At 37.2% G+C, this 12,056-nt stretch overlaps 1 long non-coding RNA gene across 2 annotated transcripts in view; it reads right to left on the reverse strand.

Annotated features, from left to right (window-relative positions):
* Positions 1-4,044: 4,044 nt before the first annotated feature.
* The window catches only part of LOC107306712, a 32,904-nt gene continuing 24,892 nt past the window's right edge, over positions 4,045-12,056 (reverse strand). Inside the window, exon 5 of one of the 2 annotated variants that reach the window (XR_001552247.2) lies at positions 4,045-5,792. This is a non-coding gene — a long non-coding RNA (uncharacterized LOC107306712). The remainder of the gene's footprint in view (positions 5,793-12,056) is intronic. The other variant, XR_001552246.2, reaches the window with a different exon arrangement.

Consider the following 12,056-nt stretch of genomic DNA (forward strand, 5'->3'; position numbering starts at 1 on the left):
TTGGTGGTGTGGCAGCAGATGTTGAACCTTCCCAACAGTATTTCATTACATGCTGTTGTGTGACAGATGGCAGCAGAGGGGCATTCTGATGAAATGGCGTCTGACATACAAGCGCAGGTGAAGTGAAAGTGTGAAACTGAACTCCTCCAATGGGGGGGAAAAATGGCACCCATCGACATTCATTGATGCTTGATTTGGAGACCAAAGAGTGGGATGTGAGCACAGTGAGGCAGTGGGTGGTACATTTCATCTGTGTTGACAGCAACAGTGGTCACCTCCTCTGGTGCAGATTTTTACAAGTGAGTCATGTAAACTCTTGTTCATCACTGGCAAAAATGCATAGCTAATGTGGTGACTGAGCTGAAAAATGGTGTTTTGTAGCTGAGAATTTGCTCTATCAATTAGTGTTATTGTGCTCTTTGTATCTGTGGTGGTTTCCACAGAAATAAACACAAGGTCCTCATGGAAAGGGGTTGGGTTCTGGTTGATAAAAACTGAACATGAGCCAGTAGTGTGCACTTGCAGCCCAGAAGTTCAATAGTATCCTGAGTTTTTTACATTAGTAGATAGTTACAGTGCAAGGGGAAATTATATTAATCTAAAGGAATGGATATTCATAGTAAAGATCAAGGGGAAGTTCTTTACTGGGCAAGGGTGAGGTGTTGGAACATGCTGCAGAGGGAGGTTGCAGATGACTGTCCCTGGAGGTGTTTAAGACCAGGTTAGATGGGGACCTGTGCAATCTGATCTTACACTTGATCTAGTAGCTGGTAGAAGTGTGGTTGGAAATGGTGATCCTTGAAGTCTCTTCCAACTCAAAACATTTTGTGATTCAATTCTATCATTCTATGAAAGCATGCAAAGCAAGATTAATATCAGGAAAGAGCCTGTAATTAATGGAAAATAGATCTTGATTTCAACAGTTTGAACTTTCTAACTTGTTTTTTTACGTGTACATTTTTCATATTAATAAGAAGGCCAGCTGATACATTTCAAAATAAGCTTTCATTTATACTCGGGTTTATTTGTAACACAAAACAATAATAATTGCAGAAACCTGAGTAATTCTCATTTGCTCTGAGATTATTTTTCTTTCCTGTATTTTTTTTTATTTCCACTGTATTTGTGATATTTTATTCTCATATGAAAGGCAAGATTTAATTTTCTTCTTATATCTAATCTGTCAAAAATTGATATGTACTTTAATAAACATACTCTGTCCTGATAAACATCTCAGTATCAACATTTCAAACCCAATCTCATAGAAATAACTTGATGAACAGAGGTGATCCAATTCAATTATACTCATGCAGTAAGATTTAAATAAGAAAGCATGTAACATCTGAAGTTGTACTGTGTAACATAAAATATATAATAAAGAAATAATCTGTTTACAAAACTAACGGGATTTTTCTCATATAGAAAGAAAATAAAAAGAAACTCATCATAAAAATGAATTAACTAAACTGCATGTTCTTTGAGGAAGGTAATGATAACACTCTTATGGCCTAAGAGAATATAGATGGTAATGTGAAGATGAGAGATCATCATATGAAGACAGTAAGTTTCAGCTTATCCCAAATATTTTCATTCAAAATGACGATACTGAGGGTGGGCAAGACTAGGACCTTAAGATACATGATCTCTCTCAGCCTTCTCTATTCCAGGCTGAACAGCATCAGGAACCTCAGCCTCTACTCACTAGGGAGATGCTCTAGGCCTCTGACCATCTTTGTGGCTCTCCACTTGATTATCTCTAGAAGATCCCTGTCTTTCTTGGACTGAGGAGCTCAGCAGTGGACACAGTATTCCAGATGTGGCCTCACCAGGGTGAAGAGAATCACCTCCCTTGACCTGCTGGCCACATTTTTCCCAATGCACTTCAGGCTATGTGATAAACAGTTTAATTCTTCTGTGAGATATCACAAACAATTGTAGAAGGCAAACATATTTTAAGAAAGAATTATAGAGACTGGGTCATTAACTGGAATAATGTTGATGAGAATTCTATATTGTTTTCTATTCAGTGAAAATCCCAAAGCAAAAAGTAGAAGATGAGACAGAAAATGACTTCCATTATTGTAGCTGAGAAGGAATAATTCAAATCTTTCTAGAAGGGCCTTTCCACTAATAGCTGATCAGTATAGTTTGCATGCATTTCCAGACTGCACCAACAGATATTATGAGCTCAGGTTAGAGGCCAGTTTCATAGAATTAGAAAGGTTGGAAAAGACCTCTAAAATTATTTAGTCCAACCATCCATGTACTATACCTTCACAAGCTAATAGTGCCATCTTTAGTCAGTTTTCTTCATCAAATGTGTTAAACTGCACAGGTTATTAAACGTGTTTGGGAAGGCTTTGATTCACTTTCACCAAGGAAAAAGCCAAGATAGCCAATGTACTCACGCTCATACTATTTCCACTACTGCATTTTTGCCAGAGGGTCTTGTTCTGTTTCTGTTCTGGGAATGTTAAATATGTACAGTCACTTCAGCACAAGCTTTTCTTCATCACAGGTAAAAGCACTGGTACGTTTTCCCATCTGCCACAGGTCATATCTAACAAAAATACTTTTCTTTAAACAAATTAAACTATTCCTACAGGTTTTGCTTATATGTAAGGTTTTGTATTTCTTAACATTTCCTCATCCCATCCCCCTTTTCTCATCCATTTTTGTGACTCTATTGTAAAGGCATTTAAAGCATTTCAGGTCCTTTGGAATGAGCTCCAGCTCTGAAAAAGCTGAATGGTATGTGGCTGGACAAGAGCACTGCACCTGGCCTTGTTGCTATTATACAGCTAGCTCCACTTAATGAATTTACCTACAAAGTCTTCATGTTTCAGTGTGTTTGGATTCCCTCAGAAGCTGTCTCTAGGCCAGGAACCATTTACTCTCTAGTACTCATTCGCATAATGCAAGTAGAGTCTCTTAACAAGAATTAAGAATTCTATAGTTATTAAAAATATCTGCAACTTGAAAATTTCAGTTGTTTCACCCTGATAGGCAACCAAACTACAGCATTCCTCTCTCTCAGTTTCCCTTCTGAAAAGGGAGAAGAAAATGTTAAGAAAAAGGCTCTTGGGCTGAGATATGGATGGGGAGATCCATCACTAATTATCATCGGGGCAAAACAGGCTTAACAGAACACTGATTCATGTAGCCTGATGAACATTTGATTATTGTAATGGTAATGAACACTGTTGGTGGGGAAAAAAAAATAAATAAGAGGTATGACAGTCTCAAAGTGTGTAGCAAATATATATAACTGAAAAGAAGGGAAAGAAACTTTCTCTTTGACAATTCTCAGCCAAACTATAGTACTAATTGCTATCCAAGGACATAAGGTTAGGTATGGAGAAAACTTTCCCCATGGAAAAGTAATGGAATATTGTTGAGAAGTTTGCTGAATCTCTGCTGGTGGAAATGTGAAAGAACAAGTGAAGGAAACATCCTGAGGCATGACAGATTCTTTCTCATCTTTGGGAAAAAAGGACAGTGCATAAATCCCTTCAAGACCTACTTTTCTCTAATTTTTCCATCTTAGCTGCTAAGCCAACTCTAGTTCCAGCACCCAGCTCAGTGGCCTAATCTTTTGCCATTTTAAATATTGTTGCAGGACAAGATTATGCAGCAATTACCAAAACTGGTGATATGCCCTGTTGCCTTATAGCTCTGAAATAACTGCAATGCATGCTACTAAGAAGAAACTTTAAATGCCTGCGATGTACCCCTTTAGCAGCAACTATGTTTTTTCTGCTTAAAAATTCATTTTAGAAGATTTCCCATCTGATTCAAGCTCTCAAGAAGGACCCATTAAAAATTCTCACAAAAACAAAACAAAGCACATCTTGAAATCATTGCACAATGCATTTTCACCCTGATTGTTGCTTCATTCCTTAACCTCCAGTGATGGCTGGCAAGGATCTGGCTTGTTAACATCCTATTAGTATTTCTAGACACAAAGTGAGCTTTGTCAGATTTATTTTGCTTCTGGTAAGAATTATGAAATATAAATTAAGAGATAATAAAATGCCTAGGAAAAAAAATCAAGCTCATCCACTGTCAGAATTAGCAACGGCCATTTCTTTAATGTACAGTATTCATGTTCTACAGCATAGCTCTATGCACAATTACAGAACCACTAAAATACAGCATTAGGCACAAGGTATCATGGGACAAGGTATTTTTCTCCACATCACTGTTTAGAAATGTCTCTCCTTGACTTGACAGAGTTACTACCTGCCAGTGCCCATCTGAAAGCAAAGGTAGAGTTTTATTTGTATTTTTATTTCAATAATCATATAACTTTCTTCAACATGTTTAGTCGCAATTCCCGATGAAGACAGACTCATTTAAGATACATTGTGAATACAAAACACAAGCTGAAATCCCAGCACTATAAGAAGGTATGGTATATAAACAGATGAAGAGTACTAGTAAAGGTAAGTAAATCAACTTATCCTCCCTGCCAAGAAGCGTTATTAAAATAAACGTGGTTATTCATGTAACTAAAACACTGAGGGTGTATTAAGCTGAGGAAGCAGGCTGACTGATTCAATTCACTGGAAGGCAGCAAGAATCCTCCTCCTCCTTCTGCCCACAGCTGTTCATGATATTCAGCCATCTCTGCTTATTAATATTAATATTAAATATGTTCCTGTCCAATTAGGTTCACTCATGTTTCCAGTTTTTGAATCTATTCTTTTCCCCTACGTTAAACAAATCTAATGATTTCTATCCGTAGCAAATGTGGAGTTGATGAGCAAATGGATGATAAAAATTCCTTTGTGCTCATCTCTTGTGCTTAAGATTCTTGTCATGCCCTGGGCATTCTAGCTGTCTGATACCGTTTTTCTATTTCCAATTCCAATGCTTCCTCTGCTGTCCAGAACATTTGGTGCACTGCCTAGTACCAAGTAAAATCTGCTTGCAATGGAAGAACATGTGGAGAAATTATGTGTTTTTGTCACACCCTATTAAACGGTATTCAAAACACAATGCCCCAGAAACTAAATTGATTGTAGGTTTTATAACCCTTTTCAGGCTAAGGGAAACAATTTAGTACCATGAACAAAAACATAGCTAGTGCAGCTGTGGGAATCTTAAATTGCTCAGCTCAGCAGTTCTGTTCCGGCTTAAGTAGGATAAAGTAGTTAAAGTTCAGTTAGATTCCATTCTTCTAGATCTTTGACAGATAATTTCAGATTAAAGTCTTCAAAGAATTCAACATTCCTTGTAAAAGACTTACTGAGGAATTCATGATTTGTACTTTTAACCTGGGGGCAGCGGGAGGGAGGGAGGTGCAAGAGCTGGGAAGATCAGGGGAGTGGAGGCAGGAATAATGTAGGGAAGTTTTCAATCGTATTGTAAAACGTCTTCGACCAACTTTCTCTTTACTTTCTTTTTATTATTAACATATCAAGTGGGGGAAAAAAGAAAATAGAAAAAAAACCCTACTTCAAAACAACATAAGGACTAGCAGCTTTTCTACAGCACTAATGATTTAACTAAAACCACACAAGACCGAGAGACCCCAAGCCACGACTGAAGTCAGTCCTTAACCCATGTTAGGAGCCTAACTGTTGCAGCCCCTTAAGGACTCTGAAAGATTTTCTTTCTTACACCAATTCAGTCTTTTGTATTTAAATCTGAATACCGTGATCAAAAGCTTTACAGGCAAGTGCTAAACTCGGCTGCTGAGGTCTGCACTGTACTTCTCAAAACAAGTCCTCTACCAAGTCGCATACGAGAGGTAATCATTCACGTGGGTATTACCTGCTCTGAAGTACCTGAAAAAAAAAAAATAAAAGAAAATAAAATGAAAGGAAGAAAATAATAATAATAATAATAATAATAATAATAATAATAATAATAATAATAATAATAATAATAATAAAGACATTATTTGACAAATTGATCACTCAATGAGCCATTAGCCCATGGGGTTCTTGGATTGCCTTTAGGAAAGACGAGTGCTGCGCCAAAAAAAAGGCTTACAGATGCAATATACTGATTGGCAAAAAAAAGAAAAAGAAAAAAAAAAGAAAGTTCAAGAAGAAATGTAGCAATAGAGCAAGCCTAGCATAAAAAGTAAGCCACTTATGAGAAGCAGTAGTAAGGCTGTTTAGTTCTTCTGTGCCTCCAGGGAGAAATCTAAGCCTTTTGAGAAGGGATGGGGAGAAAAATGAAGCCAATGGTGTTTGTCGGTAAGAAAATGCTGTAGAAACAAAGTTGGTAATTTTACTATTTCTGCTTGCCAAGAGTTGACAGGTGTGCAGTTTCTTATTGTTCTGAAAGGCAGCCAGAAACCACAGCTTAATATGCATCTATGTCTTCATAGTAGGGAGAAAACAGCTGTTTCTCTGGCTCATGATACTTGTACCACGATGATAGAAATACTGACACACACTCCTTTATAGTGCATTACCATCATTTGTATGGCTTTGTTTGATCTTCTAACAAAATACACAGCTGTAAGGAAAAAAAAATTTTGCAGCCCTGATCAGATCAGACATAATGTGGCAACCTCTATTCCCACAGTTATTATTTCATGGAGCTTAATCACCTCAAGAAATATTTTTCACATGAACAAGGGTGGAAATACTAGACCCATATTTTCAGCACAGTGGATTCAAAGACTTTCTGCAAACAAGTCCATTAAATTTGAATGTAAACAAAGGCAGGGAAGGACCAGGGCCAGGTTATTTCAGATAAACATGCAGTAATCATTTGCAACCGTTCCAAAAGAATGACTCCCATAAATCCTTCAGTTTTCATACTGCTCAGAGATGTCTGTGACTAATAAAGCCTTTGAACACAAAGGGTTTCCTTACACAAGAATGATGTGTGTTTTCCTTTAATATGTGGCAAAGCGATCTTTTAAATCCTAATTCCACAGGGAAGAAAAAAATACACATGCACACACAGTGTACCAGATGCAGTAAGTTGTAAGAAATGTCAGGCTCTGTGTATTAAATTTCCTTCCTGTGTATAAGTACACTGCAGTGTTAAAAGCTCGTGATAACTGGCTGGCAGATTGTCAGCTGTTCATGCATTAGATGTCTGTACTGTGTCCAGGCTTGTATGAACCAACAGTTTGACAAACATAATTTAAGCAATAACGTCTGCAAATTTTATATTTACTAGAGCATGAGAAGAGGTCATCTCATACAATTTTGGAAATCAATAAAATTAAAAAAAAAAAATAATTAAAAAGAGCTAGACTTGAAAAACAAGCTTGCTTCAAAAAGCTTGAAGCGATTCCTCCATATAGCAGAAAAGCTAATGGTTAGCCAAAACAAATATTTAATTCAATATTAGATATTAAAAAAAGTAAGTCTCCATTGCCAGAAAAATTAGGCGATTAGGTGGCAAACACAAAACAGTGTTTAGACTTAGAAGGAGTAATTTTTTTCCACTTTGTTTTAACAGGAGCTGGGAATACAAAACTTTATTTTGTCAAATAAAGAAGAACATCACTGAATTAAGATTTAAATGACATCACATGATGGAGACTCTGCTTTTCAGTACTATCCAATAACGACTTACTGCTCTTCTGATAGTCCCTGGTAAACCTCAGAGTGCATATTCATGTCCAAACTAAACAGATACCTGATCCTCCGCAGCCTGCAAAACCATCCCTTCCACACTGTACCTAGAGGCCAATTAAGCTGCAATGACAGCATCTCAACCAACAGACCAAGGGCACCCTCAGAATTATTTTTCTTGCTGAAGTTTCATCTCCTACTTCATTCTAAAGTCCCTGAGAATTTAGGACCAGACCTTTGCTATTTATCTTAATTAATCACCTGAAAGAAAAGTTATGCTTCCAAAACACACATGGAAAAAAAAAAAAGAGATGGTAAGACTTGTATCAGTCACCCCACACAACGCACATTCGACTTTCCAGATGTTTTTCCAAACCTAGTGAGCTAATGAAGAAAAAGGGAAAAACTGCTTCTTCATTTTCATCTTTGTGTTCCTCAGCACCTGTCAGCACAGCAGTTCCAGCAGAGCTGATATGAATGCACCAGGTACAGTCAGCATCAGCTGTATCCTAGTGTAGTTTTGCAACGTGGTCAACACATGTGTTGTGTATGGTGTAACATGATGTTTGATATATTCCTGTAATTGCACCATGTAGTCTGGAAAACAAGCAAAAGAAACAGAGAAGCACACATGCTCCTGATTTGCCAACAAAGCCAACTGAAGATATCATATTTGAGTGCAGTCCAAGGCACTATTTACCAAGTTACAGTTAGCTCTTCTTCAGTTTTAGTAGAACAATATTTTGGTTGTGTTTCGAAGTTCCTTATCATTGCATTTAAGAATGCATAATAAATAAGAATCTCGGTTGACCGGAGGACTGTAATCCATACTGCTCAGTTCCTCAGAACCCTGCAATCAATAGCTGGTAGCCTTTAGTAAAGGCACTACAGTGACTGAACAGACAATGGTTCAGAGTGAGCATGTTAAAAACTATTGATAAATTAATGGATGATTAACGTTGAGAGGGGCCAATCATAGACTCTGGAAGACTGCAACTCCCACAGAGACCTTCTACAGTCAAAGTCTGCTTCAGAAAAAAAGGGTGTTGGAGAGGTACTGAAGGTACAGAACTCTTCATTCATCCAGATCTACAGTATTTTTCACCCAATTCAATAAGCATGTTTTCTATGTATTTTAATTCTCATTCTACCACTTCTGCTACAATAGCTATCTTCCTATATAAGAAGACCCCAAATCTAATTCTGCATTTGAAAGCAAAGCCCCATTTCAAGAAAAAAATCCGTCTTACTTGCAGTCAGAATTTTGCACATGATCTCTTCTTGACATGAAACCTAGAAGTACAAAGGTGAACATGCTGTATTTGCATTAATAAGAACATGAGAACGCATTCTCAAACTCCTAGAAAGACCAAAAATACACCTCTTACCCATACGAGTAGATGAAAAGTAGTTTTTTTTTTTCTTTTTTTTTTTTTTTTTTTTTTCCTGCAGATTTGGCAAACAAACCTCAAAAATAGCTGAGGAATGCCTGGCTTCGGTTCCAGTCTCTAATCCATAACCAGTTTTAAGGATTAAGAAAATATTTTTGGAATAATTCTGAGCACAGTTAAACCAATGTGTGCTGCTTTTCTACCACAAAGGAACAGAAATGAGTGACATTAGCATTTCAAATACTGGCTTGCAAGTTCAAAAGAACTGCTCAATGGAAATGTATAATGCTGGCGAACAAGAATGCAATGCTGGAGCTAAGGGACACCAAGAACAACAGAATTAAGTTATTTTTTGTCACACTAGTACAAGTAGGAAGAGAAGCTCTACAGACCTCAACTACAAATTTAACTGCAGAAATGAGTGTGTCACGTTGGCCAGAACATACAATAGGGGTATGTGCTAACTAGATTCACAATTAGGAGAATTCATTTAATAAGAGTATAGAGATGGAAGATTTACTTCAGTCTTTGTTGCATATTGGCCATAGATGAGCTGTACCACCTTCCCAAAAGGTACATGTAAAAATTGGTATCTGATCTGATCTAGTGCACATAATCATGTGTATACCATATCCTAACAGCATAAACTAAGACTCTAAGCCTTCTCTTCCTACTGCTATTCTCTGTTTGTTTTGCTTTTGTTGTTGTTGTTGTTTGTGTTTTTTGTTTCTTTTTTCATTTTGTAATAAATTCTGTTGTAAATAAAGGGCAAGGGAAGGGAAAGAAGGGGAAGGAAGAGGAGAGGGAGAAAGAGAGAGAGAGGAAGGGAGAAGGGAAGGGGGAAGGAAAGGAGTGAAAGAGTTGAGGAATGGAGGAAGAGAGGGAAGGATGGAGGAAGAAAGAAAGAGAGAAAGAGAAAGAAAGGAAGAGAAAGAAAGGGAGAAAGAAAAGAAAGAAAAGAAGAAAGAAAGAAAAGAAGAAAGAAAGAAAGAAAGAAAGAAAGAAAGAAAGAAAGAAAGAAAGAAAGAAAGAAAGAAAGAAAGAGAGAAAAGAGAAAAAGGAGAAAGATAGAAAGAAGAGAAAGAAAGAGAGAAAGAAAGAAGAGAAAGAAAAGAGAGAAAAGAAAGAGAGAAAGGAAAGAGAGAAGGAAAGAGAGAAGGAAAGAGAGGAAGGAAAGAGAAAGGAAAAGAGAAGGAAAGAGAGAAGAGTAAGAAGGAGAAAGGAAGAAGGAAGGAAGGAAGAAGAAGGAACGGAAGGAAGGAAAGAAGGAAGGAGGCGAAGAAGAAGGAAGGAAGGAAGGAAGAAAGAGAAAGAAGAAGGAAGGAGGAAGGAAGGAAGGAAGGAAGGACCACACACCGAGAATGACACTAGGAAAGAGAAGTTCTAGGAAGGAAGGAAACGGAAGGAGAAAAACGAAGTGATAAGGGAAAGCGAATAAGAAGACAGAAGGAAAAAACGGAAAGACAAGGAATGACAAGCGAACGGGTTCAAGAAGAGAGCAGAAAGTCGACCAAGGGAGAAAAATTAGAAAAAACAAGGAAGAAGAAGGAATAAGAACCAAGCAAGTAAAAGCAAAGAGAAAGAAAGAACACACAAAAGAGGAAAAGAAACAAAGAAAGAAAGAAAAAGAAAAAGAAGTAGAAGAGAAAGAACAGAAAGAAAAAGAAAGAAAGAAAGATAAGAAAGAAAGAAAAGACAAAAAAGAAAGAAAGAAAGAAAGAAAGAAAGAAAGAAAGAAAGAAAGAAAGAAAGAAAGAAAGAAAGAAAGAAAGAAAGAAAGAAAGAAACAAGGGAAGGAAGAGGTGGCATTTCTTTAAAAGTAACTGGAAAACTCTTTAAAAGTTCTGTGTAAAATGGAAGTCTCCCCTGGGCACATTTGTTTTTATAAAGTACTTTGCACTCTGAAAATTAGATGATGTAATGACTATTCCATGTTCTTAGTCTGGGGAAACATAAGTCATTTCCTCCATAATTGAGAAAACGATAGAATGACCTGAGAATACATATGTGTACAATGGAGTAAATTCTGAATTCATTATTCAGCAACTATTACCATCTGGTTCATTCTCACTTGCACCTTTCCTGAGTTGCTGCTGAACACATCATCATTCCAAAGAGGGCACTTTGTTTTTCTTTAAAGTGTTGACTTACAGAGTTTCCAGTTTTATGATGATAAGAGAAAATATAAATACACACCATTCTCTCATTTTTGAATAGCCTCCTTAGACTTCACTTTGTGACTGCTTGTACTGTTTCTGAAAATGAGGGTAAACATTGCTAGTGAATGAACTGAACTGAATGATTTCTGAACTGAAATCAGATTATTACTTACAGTGGATGATCAGGAACTTATCCAGAGCAGCTAGATGCTAAATAAATACATATTAAGGGCATCTTTTAGTCTCCAATTCGAGGGAAAAGAATTATGAAAAAATAAATCTGTTTTGGATAGCTATGCAGTGATTTGAGATAGATAAAAATGGACTTGCTCCACTTCTGAGTCTAAACATTCACCTTCTATCCAGGAACCAGAACAAGAATCTGCAGGCACAAAGAGCACAAGGAATCAGGAACACCACAGTGAGCAGGGCTGAGGACTGAGCACTAAATCATATGCACAGTTTTCAAAGGTGCATCTCCACACCAGCAGATCCTGTGCAGGTTCTGTAGATCAGTCAGGCCAGAACTGCCTAGGTGACTTCACCTGAGTGCTGTTGTGAAAAGATGTACAGCACTGGTGGCTTAGCACTGATGGCACTTAGCTGCAGTGCACAGTTTACTGGCTAGCTGAAAAGGCATTACCTTTAGGTAATGGTCCCCTATTATTACCCTAAAATCACTCCATCACTGAAGAGAAAAACATGAATCAAGGCTGCTGAAAAAAACAGAATAGCTCAGAGTATGTTAATGGACAGGTTGCTGGATATTTTTAATCAATGTATCAGCTTAATTGGCCATTACCGCTGGGTCCATTCCCTTCCAGTGTTGCAGGAAAAATCTTTGCCAAGACAGACCATGGCAGAGCACTTATTGTTATTATTATTGTTATTATTCCTGGTTGTCTTTTTTTCTCTTATATGAAAACAGAAAATGATAATTAGAAATAGCTAAATTT

This window comes from Coturnix japonica, chromosome Z (assembly GCF_001577835.2).
Source record: "Coturnix japonica isolate 7356 chromosome Z, Coturnix japonica 2.1, whole genome shotgun sequence".
NCBI classification, from domain to species: Eukaryota; Metazoa; Chordata; class Aves; order Galliformes; family Phasianidae; genus Coturnix; species Coturnix japonica.